Here is a 17,430-nt window from a genome sequence, read left to right as displayed (position 1 = left end):
GGGTGTCTAGTATTTGTCCATCTGAAGAGTATACGGTTGTAGATTTTTCTTCCCTGAAAATCTTTCAGGAAAGGAGTATACTTTGTAACAGTGAGGTAAAAGGGACATCTAAACAGGACTCTATCACCTGTGATACAACAGGAGGAAATAGAGGGACATGACACTCTAGTCTGGCATATGATGAGGTTAAAAAAAACAAAACAAAACGAATTTGCTGCTGTGGAGCCGATTCCGACTCACAATGACACTACAGGACAGAGTAGAACTGCCCCATAAGGTTTCCAGGGAGCAGCTGGTGGATTCCAACTGCTGACCTTTTGGTTAGCAGCCAAGCTCTTCACCACTGTGCCACCAGGGCTCCATGATAAGGTTAGAGTCCTATAACATGGTTCTACTCTCATATGGTAATAAGATCAGTGGCATGTGGCTAGTAAGAAACGCATCATGGTGGAGCAGTAAACACTGTGGATTGCTGGAGTAAATGGATCTGAATCTACATCCCAGTTCAATTTAGGTAACCTTTATAAGGCTTAGTTTTCTGATCTGTACAGTGGGGCTAATAACATCTATCTCACAGAGTTGGAGGGATTTCATGAAGTAAAGCTGAACAACATCAATTACAGCATCTCCCGGAAAGCAGATGCTCAATAAATGGCAGGTGTTTTCAATATAGGAGGCGTGTTCAAATTATTATCTAATGCTGCAAAATCCCACCAAAACTTTTAGTATCAACAAATTTAATAGATTCAAGTCAATGGATATTTAGCAAGCATCTGATATGGGCATCTTGACACCATACTCTTCATTTACAATGGTGGTTCTTGTCTACTAATGCTTTTTAAGTCCTTATGGTCTCCTCCATGCTGTTCAATCTGTATTCGCCAAACCAAAAAAAAACGAAACCAAAACCAAAATAAAAACAACAAACAAACAAAACAAAAAACAAACCTGTTACCATCGAGTTGATTTTGACTCCTAGTGACCCTATAGGACAGAGCAGAACTGCCCCACAGGGTTTCCAAGGAGTGGCTGGTGGATTTGAACTGCTGACCTTTTGGTTAGCAGCCAAGCTCCTAACCACCGCATTTCTTAGTATATGGATGTTGAGAGATGTGGGGAAAGAAGTGACGAAAGTGTCTTCAATTGACAAGAGTAGCGTAGAGGCTGGGGAAGGAAGGAGGGAAAAACTGAGTCTAAGAGTCAGTTAATAGGGCCAATCACAAACTTACTAAATGCAGGTCTGTAATTCCACGAACAGGCTGAAAGAGGAGTGAGTGTGTATGTGTGCGCGTGCGCGCGGGTGTGCATGTGTGTATGCACATGAGGTGTATTTTCATACCCAAAATAAATATTTTTGGTCTTTATTTTAAAATAAATTTTGTCGCGGTATAATTGCATACAAGAAATCGCATCCATTTGAAGATTACAATTTGATGAGTTTTGACGTATGTATACACTCATCTAATCATTGGGATCACAATAAAAATTTAGAGAATGTTCATCATTCCAGAAAGTTCCCTTGTGCTTGTTGTCTCAATCTTCCCTCACCCCGCCCCAGGCAACCATAGCTCTACTTTCAGTCACTGTAGATTAGTTTAGCCTTGTGGTTCCCGAAATGCACGGGGGTACCCTGGGACACCACAGCCAGCTCTCTGGGTGCCGTTGGATATTTTACACTTTGGAAGAGAGAAACATGAAGACATCTGTCGGACACCATGGAAACCACTACTATTAAGTGTTTGGACCTAACTATTCAATAAACAAAACTGTTAGGTATTTTTTTGGCCTAGGAACGCCATGAAAAAATCACGGAGACATGAAAGACGCTGTGAACTTTCTGAGGACTTTCTGGTTTAGTGTGTTCTAGAATCTCAGAAATGTAGTCTTGTAATAAGTACTCTCCTGTGTCTGGCTTGTTTTGCTCAGCGCCGTATTTTCAAGGTTCATTCAGGTTGTTGAGTTTGTTGCTGTGTCATCCACTACGTGGCTGAGGAGTATCCCAGTGTACCGATGTGCCGCAGTTTCTCTAAATAAAGCTGCTGTGAGCGTTCGTGTACAAATCTTCAGAGTACTTATGTTTTCATTTCTCTAGGGTGAATATCTAGAAGCAGAATTTCTGTGTCATATGTTAAGTGTATGTTTAATTTTTTAAGAAGCTGCCAAACTGTTTTGCAAGGCACCGTTTTACACCTCCAGTTGCTCCATATCCTTGCTAAAATGGTATTGCCAGCCTTTTTAATTTTAGCCCATTCTGGAGGGTGTGCGGTGCTATCTCATTGTGTTCTTAATTTGCATTTTTCTGATGACTAGTGATGTTAAGAATTTTTTCATGTGCTTACTGGCAATTTGTATATCCTCTTGAGTGGAGATGAAGTCTTTTTGCCTATTTAAAAACATTGAGAAGTTTTCTTCTTATGACTGAGTTGGAAAAAATTTAAAAATGTTTTTAATACAAGTTCATTGTCATGTATTTATATATATAGGTATATACGTCTCCTTGGTGGTGCAATGGTTTAAGCACTCAGTCGCTAACCGAAAGGTCAGTGGTTGGAACCCACCAGTCACTCTTTGGGAGAAAAGACCTGGCGATCTGCTCCCATAAAGATTACAGCCTAGGAAACCCTACGGGGATGCTCTATTCTGCCCTACATGGTTGCTATGAATCGGAATTGACTCAATGGCACACAACAACAAAATATATACATTTTGATAAAGTCCGTTTTATCAATATTTTCTCTTATGGTTTATGCTTTTTTGTATCTTAAGAAATTTTTGCCTGCCCTATGGTCACATTTTCTCCTGGATGTTTCCTAGTTTTAGCTTTTATGTTTATGACACATTTTGAGTTAGTTTTTATGTATGGTGTGAAGTAAGAGTGGAGGTTCATTTTTTTTTCCTTTATGGATATCCAAGATGCATTTATGGTAAAGACTATCCTTTCCTCCATTTTATTGCCTTGACACCTCTGTTGAATACTGATCACATATGGGTGGGTCTGTTCCTGGCCTCTCTTTTTCTTTTTCATTTATCTTAAGGCTATTCTTTCCCAATACCACAGTCTTGATTACTGTATCTTTATAGTATCTGTCCTGTATCTTTATAGTAAGTTTGTCTTGGAAGAAGTACAGCCAGAATGCTCCTTAGGGGCAAGGATGGTGAGACTTCGTCTCACGTACTTTGGACATGTTTTCAGGAGGGAGCAGTCCCTGGAGAAGGACATCATGCTTGGTAAAGTAGAGGGTCAACATAAAAGAGAAAGGCTCTCAACGGGATGGACTGACACAGGGGCTGCAACAATGCGCTCAAGCATAACAAAGATTGTGAGGATGGTGCAGGACCCGGCAGGGTTTCACTCCATTGTGCATGGGGTCACTGTGAGTTGGAATCGACTTGATGGCACCTAACAACAACAACAGAGTTTAAGTCTTGAAATCCAGGTAATTTAAGTCCTCCAACTTTGTTCTTCTTTTTCAAAACAGTTTCAATTTTTATAAGTCTTTTGCATTTTTATCCAGACTGTAGAATCAACATGTCATTTCTTCAGAAAAGCCTTCTGGAATTTGATAGGCTCTCGCCTGGGTGAGCGTGAGGCAATCTTCCAGAGAATGAGGCAGGTGGGGTGGGGAGGTGGGGAGATGCCAAAATAAACCTTTCCCACTTCAGTTTTCTTTCAAAACCACAGTTCAGAAAGTATCTTCTCATTGGCCACACTGCCCCAGTCCAAGTAAGCAGTAATGATGGGGCTTAAAACCTGTGATCCGAGTGAGCCTTTCAGGGCACTGTGGGTGATTTGGTATCTGGTTGGGAGAAATGGTGAGATTCCCGTGTATTTTGTCAGACTAGGGAATAATAAAAATAAGAATGAAAAGTATTAATGGTATTAACCGAAGATTGAAAACTAGTTACCATCGAGTCCATTCCGACTCATGCTGACCCCATATGTGTCAGAGCAGAACTGTACTTCATAGGGTTTTCAATAGCTGTAATCTTTTTTTTATGCATGTGTACACACGTGATTAAATTTGTATTCTAAGATATACACAAGTCAGCATTTCACAAAACTTCCTATTATTCCAAAAGCAGTTAATATGAAACACAGTGATTATATAAGTCAGTCAAGCAAAAACAGTTTATCTATAGGATTTTCTCATATCAACTCTCATACTTATTTTCAAATAGAAGCCTGAAATATGTGATATAATATTAGAATAGGAAGAAAGTATTTTACTTTATAACAATGATTACTTTTCAAATATTAGACTTTATGTAAAAATAAAGGGGTACTGTCAGCAAAGGTCGTTCGAGAGTGAGCATATCTTTTATTTATTTCAGAACACTTCCTGCACAAACTGAACTTTCTAGTCAATTTAAACAATAAACATGAACATTGGTTTAAACAATAAAACAAATCATCTTCCCTCCTAGTTCTCATACCACCTGGACAGTTTCATTCTCCTGCCCCAATTCTACCCCCCAACCGCCTACAGGATTACTCTAATTTCAAAAAGAACTTTAACTAATACTACATTTCAAAGGTTATTTCTTAACAGCCCTAAATTACAGCCCAAAAATGATGGCCAGAAGTGTCCCTTTAAGGCAAAGAAGACAGTAGAATGAAGGTGGGTAAATAAGCTACAAGATGAGACCATCTCTTCTTACAGGCAGAAACAGCTAAATATGGTTCTCAGACAAATAAATACACTGGATACTATCGGAATAATTTTTCTTTCAAATGGCATACCAGGAAACAATCTTCATAATATACACATTTTTGTTAGGTTTGAAGGACTATGGACTTTGCACAGATAAAAGCAATACAAGAAGGCAAACCATTGATGGCCACTACAGCAGTTACTACCCGCTAAAATGAAGAACACATATGATGCTGTAACAGAACAACCGCAAGCTAAGTGACTAGGTCTCCCTTCAGGCCACACAACGTTCCTAGTCCATGAGTACCTTCAAAACACATCATCTTCCTTTAAAATTCAATGATCTTTGCCTTCAAAAGACACAAATGCAGTGGTTTTTGATGCTTACAATCATTTAAGAATGGATGAAGAGCCTAGCAGGCAAATTTGTATATTAAATCCAGACAATCCAAACTTGACAATAGCTGTAATCTTTTGGAGTAGGTATCCCGGCTTTTCTTCTGAGGAGCTTCTGGGTGGACTCAAACTGCCAGCCTTTTGGTTAGTGGCTGAGTGTGTTAACCATTTACACCACCCAGGGGCCCCATTAACCACGGATCTAAACTAAACCCAAATTCGCTGCTGTTGAGTTGATTGCGACTCATAGTGACCCTACAGGACAGAGTAGAACTGCCCCCATAGGGCTTCCAAGGCTGTAGTCTTCACTGAAGCAGATTGCCACATCTTTGATTGCCACACCTTTCTCCTGCGGAGTGGCTGGTGGGTTTAACTGCCAACCTTTCAGTTAGCAGCTGAGCACTTAATCACTGCACCACCAGGGCTCTTTAACCAAGGAAAAGCAAAGGTTAAAATGATGATGATAAAGTTGGAAGTCAGTGTTTGTGGGGTAGAAAAAAAACCACAGTCATTGCAGCCCAAATGTCCTGGGTTCATGCCCTGTTTTTCCACTTTATTGTTGGGTGATGTTAGGGCAAGTGGATTGTACCATAGATTTCATAGTTTTCTGTGAGCATTAAATACGTTTCCTCCAGCTGCTTCCTGGATATCACCAAAAATTAAACCCAGTGCCATTGAGTCAATTGCATTTCGTGGAGACCCCATGTGTTACCGAGTGGAACGACTCAATCTTTGCAGAAGCAGATAGCCAGGCCTTTCTCCCGTGGCACCAGTGGGTGGGTTTGAACCACCAACCTTTCAGTTAGCAGCGAGTGCAAACTGTGTCACTCAGGACTGCCTCGATATCACAGGGACCTCATATTCAACAGGTCCAAAGCAGAACCCATGACTTTCCCGCTTCATCTTACTCCTCCTGTCTTCCTTCTCAGTGAACAGCCCCGCCATCCGCTATGATGGATGGGCTCCCTTGGAAGCAGCCCAGAATCTTTGGAACACTTTCTCCATGTTTTGATTTTGTCCCAAAGTAAAAAACAAACAAAACGACAACAAAAAAATTAAAACAAAACAAAACCCAATTACAACTCCCAGCCTCCTTATGCTTTTTTTCCTTCTTGTTCTTAGGAAATACTCAGCTTGCCCTCACTTATGCTTGGTGTCCAAATGGCAATCTCCACCAGCTGTGCCCCTTTCAGCCTCCTCTGGGCCTGAGTATGTGTTTGCTACTTAACAGGGCGAAGTCTAACTTCCTTTCCTAGCTGTCCTTATTGGATTTGTGGAACGTTATCCGAGAGAACCAAACCAAACCTGCTGCCATGGACTGCCAAAAGAATGAGCAAATCTGTCTTGGACGAAGTACAACCAGAATGCTCCTTAGAAGCAAGGATGGTGAGACTATGTCTCACATACTTTGGACACGTTGTCAGGAGGGACCAGTCCCTGGAGAAAGACATCATGCTTGGTAGAGTAGAGGGTCGGCGAAAAAGAGGAAGACCCTCAACGAGATGGACTGGCACAGTGGCTGCAACAATGGGCTCATGCATAGCAACGATTGTGAGGATGGCGCAGGACTGGGCAGTGTTTTGTTCTGTGGTGCGTGGGGTCACTGTGAGTTGGAACCATCTGGATGGCACCTAACAACAACAACAACAGCTGAGAGAAAGGGAGCCCTGGTGCCACAAGAGCTAGGCAAATGTCGGTGGCTTGGTACTACTAGCCGCTTGGAGGGAGAAAGCTGTGGCAGTCTGCTTCCATAAAGATTAAAAAAATCAAATCAAACCCATTGCCATCGAGTCGATTCCGACTCATTGCAACCCTATGGGACAGAGTAGAACTGCCCCATAGGGTTTCCAAGGCAGTAATCTTTATGGAAGCATACTGCCACAGCTTTCTCCCGAAGAGCGACTGGTGGGTTCAAACCATCGGCCTTCCAGTTAGTAGCCTAGCACTTGAACCACCAAGCCACCAAGGCTCCTTTCATAAAGACTACAGCCTTGGAAACCCTATGGGGCAGTTCTGCTCCATCCTGTAGGGTCACTATGAGTCGGAATTGACTCCATGGTAATAGCGATGGGTTATCCGAAAGAAGCAGACTTTCTGCTGATACATGAGGTGTCAAGGATTGAATTGTGTCCCCCCAAAATATCTGTCAACTTGGCTAGGCCATGATTTCCAGTATTGTGTGATTGTCCACCATTTTGTCATCTGATGTGATTTTCCTATATGTTATAAATCCTATCTTTATGACGTTAATGAGGTGGGATTAGTGGCAGTTATGTTAATGAGGCAGGACTCAATCTACATGATTAGGTAGTGTCTTAAGTCAATCTCATTCGAGATATAAAAGAGAGATGTGAGCAGAGAGACATGGGGACCTCACACCACGAAGAAACATCACTGGGAGCAGAGCGTGTCCTTTGGACCCAGGGTTCCTGCGCTGAGAAGCTACTAGTCCAGGGGGACATTGATGACAAGAACATTTCTCCAGAGCTAACAGAGAGAGAAAGCCTTCCCCTAGAGCTGGCACTCTGAATTCGGACTTCTAGCTTCCTGGTCTATGAGAGAATAAATTTCTTTTTGTTAAAGCCATCCACTTGTGGTATTTCTGTTAAAGCAGCACTAGATAACTAAGACATGAGGCTTTTTCTAAATCTCAGGGTTTATGACTAAAACATCCCATTAGTCTCTTTGCTGGTGTTCCCTCTTGTGTCTAAGGGAGAAGAAGGACAGGAGGTCTATGGGCCGACTTCCTGAGTCTGCATCAATCTACACGACAATCCTTTTTTCCTACCTGGAGGGTTTCCTTGGCAACCAAGTTAATAGTCACACACTGCTCCCAACTCTTCCGCTTCTTATTAATGCTTGTTCGGTTTTGAATAGTTTGTCTTACTTGAAAAGAAATTGCAGAAGCTGCACTTTTGTTGTTCATTTTTTTTTAAAATCTGGATTTCTGCCAGGCTTTTTAAAGGGCCCATGCAGATCTCCCCTATGAATACTTGAAAACACAGTTAACAACCACAACTGTACCTACTACGTGTTAGGAACTGTTCTAAGTGCTTTACATAGTCACTCATTTAATGTTCACCACAACCCATGAAGTAGATACAATTATTATCCCCATTTTACAGATGAGAAAATTGAGGCAAAAAGAGGTCAAGCACCTCACTCAAGGTCACATAAAACAAAAACCAAGCCTGTTGCCATTGAGTGGATTCTGACTCACAGCACCCCGTGTGTTGCAGAGTAGAACTGAACCCCACAGGGTTTTCTTGGCTGTAATCTTTTTTAAAAATTTTATTTATTTATTTTGTTGTTGTTGTTGAGAATATACATGGCAAAACATATACTGATTCAACAGTTTCTACAAGTGCAATTCAGTGACAATGATTACATTCTTCAAGCTGTACAACCTTTCTTCCCTCCTTTTCTGAGTTGTTCCTCCTCCATTAATATAAATTCACTGCCCCCTAAGGTTCCTATCTAATCTTTTGAGTCGCTGTTGTCAATTTGATCCCATAGAGATAGTTCTTTAAAGAGCATAATGCTCAAGGCAGACATTTTTTACTAGTTAAGCTAAACTATTGTTTGGTTTTAAGAAGAATTCAGGGGATATTTTTGATGTAAGGTTTGAAGATTATCTCAGGGCAATAGTTTCAGGGGAATCATCCAGCCTCCGTGGCTCCAGAAAGTCTGGAATCCATGAGAATATGAAATTCTATTTTGCATTTTCCCCTTTTTGATCAGGATTCTGCTATAGGATCTTTGATCAAAATGTTCAGCAATGGTAGCTGGGCACCATCCAGTTCTTCTGATCTCATGGCAAAGGAGGCAGTTGTTCATGGAGGCAATTAGTCACCCATTCCATTTCTTCCTCCTATTCCTGACTCTCCTTCTTCTGTTGCTCCAGGTGAATAGAGACCAATTGTTGTGCTTTGGATGACTGCTTGCAAGCTTTTAAGACCCCAGGAGGTATAAAACAAACTAGGAGGTAGAATAGAAGCACTAAACATGTTATTAGGCCAATTAACTGTGTGCAAGCCCAAGCCTGCTGCCATCAAGTCGATTCTGACTCATAGAGACCTTATGTGACAGAATAGAACCGACCCATAGAGTTTCCAAGGAGCACCTGGTGGACTTGAACTGCCGACCTTTTGGTTAGCAGTCGTAGCTCTTAAGCACTATGCCATCAGGGTTTCCAAATTAACTGTGATATTCCATGAAATCATGACCCTAAACCTATTGGCTATAATCCTTCTGGAAGCAGATTGCCAGGTCTTTCTGCCACAGCACCACTGAGGGGGTTTGAATCGTCAAACTTTTGGTTAGTACACAAGTGCAAACCATTTGTGCCACCCAGGGACTTCTATCAAAGATCACAAAGTCAGGATCATTTTTAGAATACAGTGTAGAGTCATTTCTTTAAACCCATGTGGGGTTTCTGCATTTTCACAAGACTCCTGGAGGGCTCTAGCCCAAAGAGGTGGATTCTTAATGATGTAGTCACAGGTACTGTTGCAGGTTTATGGGATAGAGATTTTTGGGAAAGGGATCTTTTGGGAGCACTCCTTAGGTCACACCATCTGGGCACGCAGAAAGCCATCAGTAGAATGTACCTGTTTTGACTGAGCTCGCCATGTAGCTGAGAGGTTGGAAAAACACAGACTCTGGGGTCTGCAGAGCTGGGAACAAATCCTGCCCCCATCACTTAGTCACTGAGTAAGTGACCCTGGAATGTCTGAAGCCAATGCTGGTTGATCCAAGAGGGAGTTTCTCTGAGGAAACTCATGCCCTGGATAAAATTTTGGATTACACCAGCATTTCTCAACCATGGCACTATTGACATTTTGGGTCAGAAAATAGTTTTGGGGGCTGTCCTGTGCATTGTAGGATGTTTAGCAGCATTCCTGACCTCTGCTCAATAGATGGAGTCCCTGGGTGGTGCAAATGGTAAATGTACTCGGCTGCTAATTGAAAGACTGGAGGTTCAAGTCCACCCAGGGGCACCTCAGAAGAAAGGCCTGGTGATCTACTTTAAAAAATCAGCCATTGAAAACCCTATGGAGCACAGTTCTACCCTGACACGCTTGGGGTTGTCATGAGTTGGAACTGACCCACTATTTTTTTTTGACTCACGAGATGCCAGTAGCATCTTCCCAGTTGTGGCAACCACCTGTTGCCACATGTCCCCTTGGGGACAAAATTGCCTCTGGTTGAGAACCACCAGATTAGACAACTGCTAAAGCCTCTTCCCATCTTGAGATTTTTTTTTTAGAGGATTCTATAATATGCTGTTGTCTAAGTTTCCTAGGATTGCCATAGCAAAATACCACAAAGTGGGTGTTTTTAAAGAACAGAAATTTATTTTCTCATATTTCCAGAGGCTAGAAGTTCAGATCAGGGTGGCCCTGTCAATTCTTTCAGAGAACTTTGAGAAGGGAACTGTTCCATGCCTCTCTCCTGTTGTTGTGTTGTTAGGTGCTGTCAGGTCAGTTCCGACTCATAGAGACCCTATGTACCACAGAACGAAGCATTGCCCAGTCTTGCACCATGCTCACAATTGTTGTTGTGCTTTAGCACACTGTTGCAGCCACTGTGGCAGTTCATCTTGTTGAGGGTCTTCCTCTTTTTCGCTGACCCTGTACTTTACCAAGCATGATGTCCTTCTCCAGGGACTGATCCCTCCTGACAACATGTCCAAACCGTGTGAGATGTAGTCTCGCCATCCTTGCTTCTAAGGAGCATTCTGGTTGTACTTCTTCCAGGGCAGATTTGTTCATTCTTTTGGCCGTCCATGGAATATTCAGTATTCTTCGCCAACACCACAATTCAAAGGTGTCAGTTCTTCTTCGGTCTTCCTTATTCATCGTCCAACTTTCAGATGCATATGATGCGATTGAAAATACCATGGCTTGGGTGAGGTGTACCTTAGTCTTCAGGGTGACATCTTTGCTTTTCAACACTTTAAAGAGGTTGCAGCAGATTTGCCCAGTGCAATGAGTCTTTTGATTTCTTGACTGCTGCTTCCATGAGTTCTGATTGTGGATCCAAGAAAAATGAAATCCTTGACAACTTCAATCTTTTCTCCATTTATCATGATGTTGCTTATCAGTCCAGTTGTGAGGATTTTTGTTTTCTTTATGTTGAGGTGTAATCCATACTGAAGGCTGTGGTCTTTGATCTTCATCAGTAAGTGCGTCAAATCCTCTTCACTTTCAGCAAGCAAAGTTGTGTCATCTGCATATCACAGGCTGTTAATGAGTCTTCCTCCAATCCTGATGCCCCGTTCTTCTTCATATAGTCCAGCCTCTTGGATTATTTGCTGACTATACAGATTGAATAGGTATGGTGAAAGGATATAACCCTGATGCACACCTTTCCTGACTTTAAACCATGCAGTATCCCCTTGTTCTGTCCGAACAACTACCTCTTGATCTATGTAGAGGTTCCTCAAGAGCACAATGAAGTGTTCTGGAATTCCCATTCTTCGAAATTCCTCTCTCCTAGTTTCTGGCAATCCTTGACGTTCCTTTGATGCTTGTAGGTACATCTGCGTCCATTGTCACATGGCATCTGTCCTCCTTCTGCGTGTCCTTCTCCGTGTCTGTTCCCACCTTTAAAAGACATTACTCAGAAGGAATTAGGAGTAGCACCCGTTCAACTCTGGTATGACTTAACTGATAATATCTTCAAAGCAAGACCCCATTTCTTCCAAATACGGTCCCATTCACAAGTACAGGAGTTAGGACTTCAACACATCTTTTTTGGGAACACAATTCAATCTGTAACACCTTTCAACATAAAGAGCTGTTTTACGTAAAATCATCTCATTTACATGTAGAGGGGTCAAAATTTCTAGTCGCTGCTCAGATATGCAGAAAGGTAACCAGATTCCTGGAATTTGTTATGAGCTTCAGTGGAAACAATCTCCCACAGCAATCTTGCTTCCTGCTTCCCCTCAGAAAAGCAATCTCGCCACTTAAGGTATTTCTGTATTTTCTGGTTGAAAAGAAAAGCCTCTTGCGAGTTATTTCTCAGTCACCTCTCGAAGTTCAAAGTTCCTGTCTGGCCTTTCTCCACCACATGATTTCTCCCCCTACCCTTCTCTTCTCCAGGAATCCCTGGTCAGGGAGAAGCTTGTGGAGCATAGTTCCATGGCAGTGGGCAGCTTCTTCTCTGAGCTGGCCTTGGAGAAGACCCCTGTCTTTCTGCTTGGTGTTTGGGTGGGGCCTCCTCTTACTGCTCCTGGGGAGCTCAGCACCCTCCTCCTGCTGCCTGGGCCCCAGCCAGAGCCTCCTTCTGGCTCCCAGCTTTGAGCTCTCAGCCCTGACCTTGTGTGTCTCCTCACTCCAGTCCAGATGACCTTGACTGAATTCTCAGTTACCACCTGGCCTCTCATGTGCAGCAACCACCTGCCTGTCAGTGGAGGCTTGCATGTTGCTATGATGCTGAACAGGTTTCAGCAGAGCTTCCCGACTAAGACAGACTAGGAAGAAAGACCTGGCGATCTACTTCTGAAAACCAGTCATTGAAAATCCTATGGATCACAGCAGTCCAATCTGCAAATGATCATGGGGATATCACAGGACTGGGCAACATTTTGTTTCATTGTGCGTGGGTTGCCATGAGTTGGGGCCAGTTTGAAAGCAATTCATAACATCAGCAACATCAGTCTGGCACCTCAAGAGGCTGCAGGAATGCCCCTAGGCCTCCACCGTGCTGGGTAGAGGGTGGGTGGATCTCTGAGGCCCTTCTCTCTCCAGAACTGCCCTGTTCCCATTCCTACAGTGCAGCCTTCCCCTCTCCATCTGCCCCCACTTTGGGAGCCCACTCCCTGCCTGACTCCCAGGAGGGAAGAGTGGCTCAGTTCATTATGCTTTTATTTTTAACTTTATTATTTTTTTAAATTGCGCTTTAGATGAAAGTTTACAGCTCAAGTTAATTTCTCATACAAAAGTTTATACACATATTGTTTTGTGACATAAGTTGCAATCCTCACAATGTGACCACCCCCCCCCCCGGGTTCCCTGTGTCCTTTCAACGAGTTCCTGTCCCTTCCTGCCTTCTCATCCTGCTTTTGGACAGAAGCTGCCCATTTGGTCTCGTGTATCTTATTGAACTAAGAAGCACATTCCTCTCGAGTTGTTTTATGTTTCATAGTCCTGCCTAATCTTGTTTGAAGAGTGGGCTTCGGGAATGGTTTCATTTCTGGTTAACAGTGCATCTGAGGGCCACAGTTTCGAGGGTTCCTCCAGTCTCTGTCAAACCATTAAGTCTGGTCTTTATACGTGAATTTGAGTTCTGTTCTACATTTTTCTCCTGCTCTGTCCGTGACTCTCTGTTGTGTTCCCTGTCAGGGCATCATTGGTGGTAGCCGGGCACCATCTAGTGCTTCCGGTCTCAGGCTGGTGGAGTTTCTGGTTCATGTAGTCCTTTAGTCCTTTGGGCTAATATTTACCTTGCGTCTTTGGTTTTCTTCATTCTCCTTTGCTCCAAGTAGGATGGGACCAATTGATGTATCTTAGATGGCTGCTCACAAGCGTTTAAGACCCCAGACTCCATTCACCAAGGTGTGATGTAGAACAATTTCTTAATAAACTTTATTATGCCAATTGGCCTGGATGTCCCCCTTAACTATGGTCCCCAGGCCCCAGCCCCAGCTACTCTGTCCCTTAGAGTGTTTGGATGTGTCCAAGAAATTTCTTAGCTTTTGCTTTGGTCCAGTTGTGCTGACTTCCCCTGTATTGTGTGTTGTCCTTACCTTCACCGAAGTTGATCCTTGTCTGCTCAGTCCATTATGCTTTGGATTCTCCATCTTGTAATTGAAATTCTGGAGAAAAATAGAAATATGAGTATTTCAGTACTTATCTTGTGCAATGCTAATTTGAAAGTGCTTAGAATTGACTTTCAAACTCCCTCTAACCCCCACCTCAACAATCCTACAAGCCCACAGCAACCCCAACCCACTGATCCCATGACCAGTAATTACCTCATCCCTCTCAGGCCCTACTTCCTCCTTATCCAGCTAGAATTCCATGCTTGGTCAGTTGTAAACACCTCAGTCCCTTCTCCTCTCTTACTTGGTTGCACTTGGTTGGCTAATCCACATTCCTAGTTAAACTTGCTGCCTGCTCTGTGCCTGACCCCATACGGTTGGAGGCAGCTGAAGCAAGATGCCAGATCACATATGTCTCCCTTGAAATTTATGATCAGTGGCCCTCAGTGTTGTTGTTGTTGTTAAGTGCCGTCAAGTCAGTTCCAACTCATAGTGATCCTATGTACAACAGAACGAAACACTGCCTGGTCCTGTGCCATCCTTACAATCGTTAGGCTTGAGCTCATTGTTGCAGCCACTGTGTCAATCCATCCCGTTGAGGGTCTTTCTCTTTGTTACTGACACTCTGCTTTACCAAGCATGATGTCCTTCTCCAAGGACTGGTCCTTCCTGATGACATGTGAGACGAAGTCTTGCTATCCTTGCTTCCAAGGAACACTCTGGCTGTATTTCTTCCAAGACAGACTTATTCTTTCTTATGGTAGTCTATGGTATATTCAATATTCTTCGTCAATACCATAATTCAAAGGCAGCAATTCTTCTTTGGAATTGTGGACATATACCAAAGGTTGTCCGTTTGTGGAGCTTTAAAAAAAAAAAAAAAGGTGCCCTCACTTTTAACCCATTACTATCCAGTATGTATGGTTTATTTCTAGAAGCATTTTGATACATAGTCACTGTACCAAAAAAAATTAGTTGACTGTCAACCATTTCAAGAGGTAATATATGATCAAGAACCAATGGTATTGAAGGCTCTCAGTGCTGTCTGGCCATCCTATGGTAGTCTCCTTGTTTATTCACCCCACTCTCCTAGAGGACTGTTTCAACCTTCTTCCCAAGCCTTAGTCTCGGCTGACACTCGTGCCTGCTGTTTCTCTAAGAAATGCCCACAGACCCTCACAACCACATGTCCCCACCTGTAAACAGCGTCTGTGCTCACCTGCTCTCCCTTCTCTCCTGTTAAAACCAGCTGCTGTCAAGTCCATACTGACTCATGGCGACCCCATGTGTGTTAGAGTAGACTGTGCTTCATAGGGTTTTCAGTGGCTGATTTTTTGGAAGTAGATCTCCAGGTCTTTCTTCCAAGAAGTGTTTGGGTGGACTTGAACCTCCAGCCTTTTGGTTAGCAGCCAAGTGCATTAACTGTTAACCATTTTCACCACCCAGGGACTCCTCAAATGGGGTATGTTATGTATACCTACAACATCATTATAAACGAAGTCTTCAGGTCTGTTTTTGCCACCGCAAGTATTTGCTGCAAATTTACCTCCAATTTTTAGACCTTTGCAGATTTCAAAATTGTGGACATATACAAAATGTTATCAGTTTGTGAAGATAAAAAAAAAAACAAACAAAACGATGCCTTAACTTTTAACCCATTACTATCCAGCATTTTGATGGAATTAATTGGTCAATTTAGGTAAGAAGTACCATTGGATTGAAAGAAGAGATTGAATATTAGGTCAGCTCTGTCAGTATGGGCAAAAGACTTCATGGGTGCATACAGCTGTCAAGTCAACAGGAGCTGTGACCCGGATAAACTTTTGATAGAAGTGATAGGGAGGAAATAAAACAGGCCACGTTGACTACTTGGAGATTAAGATTAAAAGCTGAGGTCAGAGATGTACTCATTAAATTCATTAAAGAGTGTTAAACAGAATTTAACTAATGGTCCTTAGGTTAGATGGGTGACAGACATTGAGAGAGTACACTTGTTTTGAGTTTAACTACCTAATCACTATAGTTATAGCATCTTTGAGTCCCTGTTTTATGTGAAAACTTTGTGTTAGGTACTTTAAATACCTTCTCTTATTTAATCCTCATAAAAATCTGCAGTTTATATTTTACTGTCACTAGGACAGGTGTGGCAATTTGCAATTTGTGGGGCCCAGAGAAAAATGAAAATGTGGGGCCCCTTGTTAAAAAATTATCAAGAATTTCGAGATGGTGACAGCAGAGCGTTGAACCAAGCATGGTGCCCTTCTAAGTGTGTGTGACTGCACAGCTTGCATGTCCTTGAAGCCAGCCCTGACTGCTCCAATTTTTCTTGAGGATACTAAGACCTAGAAGGGCTATTTACTCAAGATCAGACAGCACAGATGCTGAGGACCAGAAGAGAGGGCAGGTCTTATTGGTTGCTGTAACCCAGGCACAGTTCAGGGTAGATGCTTGGAGAGTACTGCTAGTTGCTGTCGAGTTGATTCTCACTCATGATGACCTCATGTGTTACAGAGTAGAACTACTCCACAGGGTTATCTTGGCTGTAATCTTTACGGAAACAGATCGCCAGGCCTTTTGTCTGTGGTACTGCGAGGTGGCTTTGAACTGGCAACCTTAGGTTAGTAGTCCAGCTCAAACCATTTACGCCACTTAGGGACTTCCCAGTGAGTACTATATGACAGCAAATCAAGACAATTCAGCAAGTGTTAAGGAGTGCCTAGAATGGTAAGACTTGCTTACTTTGGACATGTCATCAGGAAAGATCAATTGCTAGAAAAGGACATCATGTTTGGTAAAGAAGATGGTCAGCAAAAATGAGGGAAACAGTTGATGAGATGGATTGATACAATAGCTGCAACATGGACACAAACATACCAAAGATCATGAAGATGGTACAGGACTGGACAACGTTTTATTCTGTTATACACAAGATCTCCATGAGTGAGAGCTAATTCGAGGGAAACTAATGACAACAGAACATTTGTAGGTATGGCTGGGAGCACAAGAGAGAGCAATTTACAACCTTGACACTTTACACAAAAGCTCAAGCTAGTAAATCACTGTAAGTATATAGGAGACACTCATCCGTATTCCCCAACAAGCTTTGTTAATTCCTTTGGGAGGATAACCTGAACCATCTAATTTGTGAAGATTTCTCATTAAACAACTATTTTGCCTAATTGAAGTAAATCAAACTAAATGCTAATTGGTATCTTCCAAAGAGTAAAAATAGATTTTTAATAATTTCCATCATTGCTGAGCAGTGGGGACACATGCACAGGGTGGAGGGAGCCGTGTTTTTGGAACCTTAGTCTTATTTTATGTTTTACACGTTTCACGTCTCTCTCATGCTAGTAGCCAAGGCTGGATTAAGGCACGAGAGGCCCCTAAACACATCATCTGTGGTGCCCCCCCTCTGCTTACTCATGTATTGGAACAGGATATGTGAGTTTTATATATATATATGTATGTATATATATGTGTGTGTGTGCGTGTGTGTGTTAGCTAGCCATGATGTAACTTCTTTTGAAATTAGACTATAATGTTAGTGATTGAATGCAAAAGTGGTGTATGCCATTTTAGAGGAATGAGATGAACTGGATTATAAAGCTT

Source organism: Trichechus manatus, unplaced genomic scaffold, assembly GCF_000243295.1.
Source record: "Trichechus manatus latirostris isolate Lorelei unplaced genomic scaffold, TriManLat1.0 scaffold00116, whole genome shotgun sequence".
In the NCBI taxonomy this organism is placed as follows: Eukaryota; Metazoa; Chordata; class Mammalia; order Sirenia; family Trichechidae; genus Trichechus; species Trichechus manatus.
The sequence above is the reverse complement of the archived record's forward strand: the minus strand, read 5'-3'. Positions refer to the sequence as shown.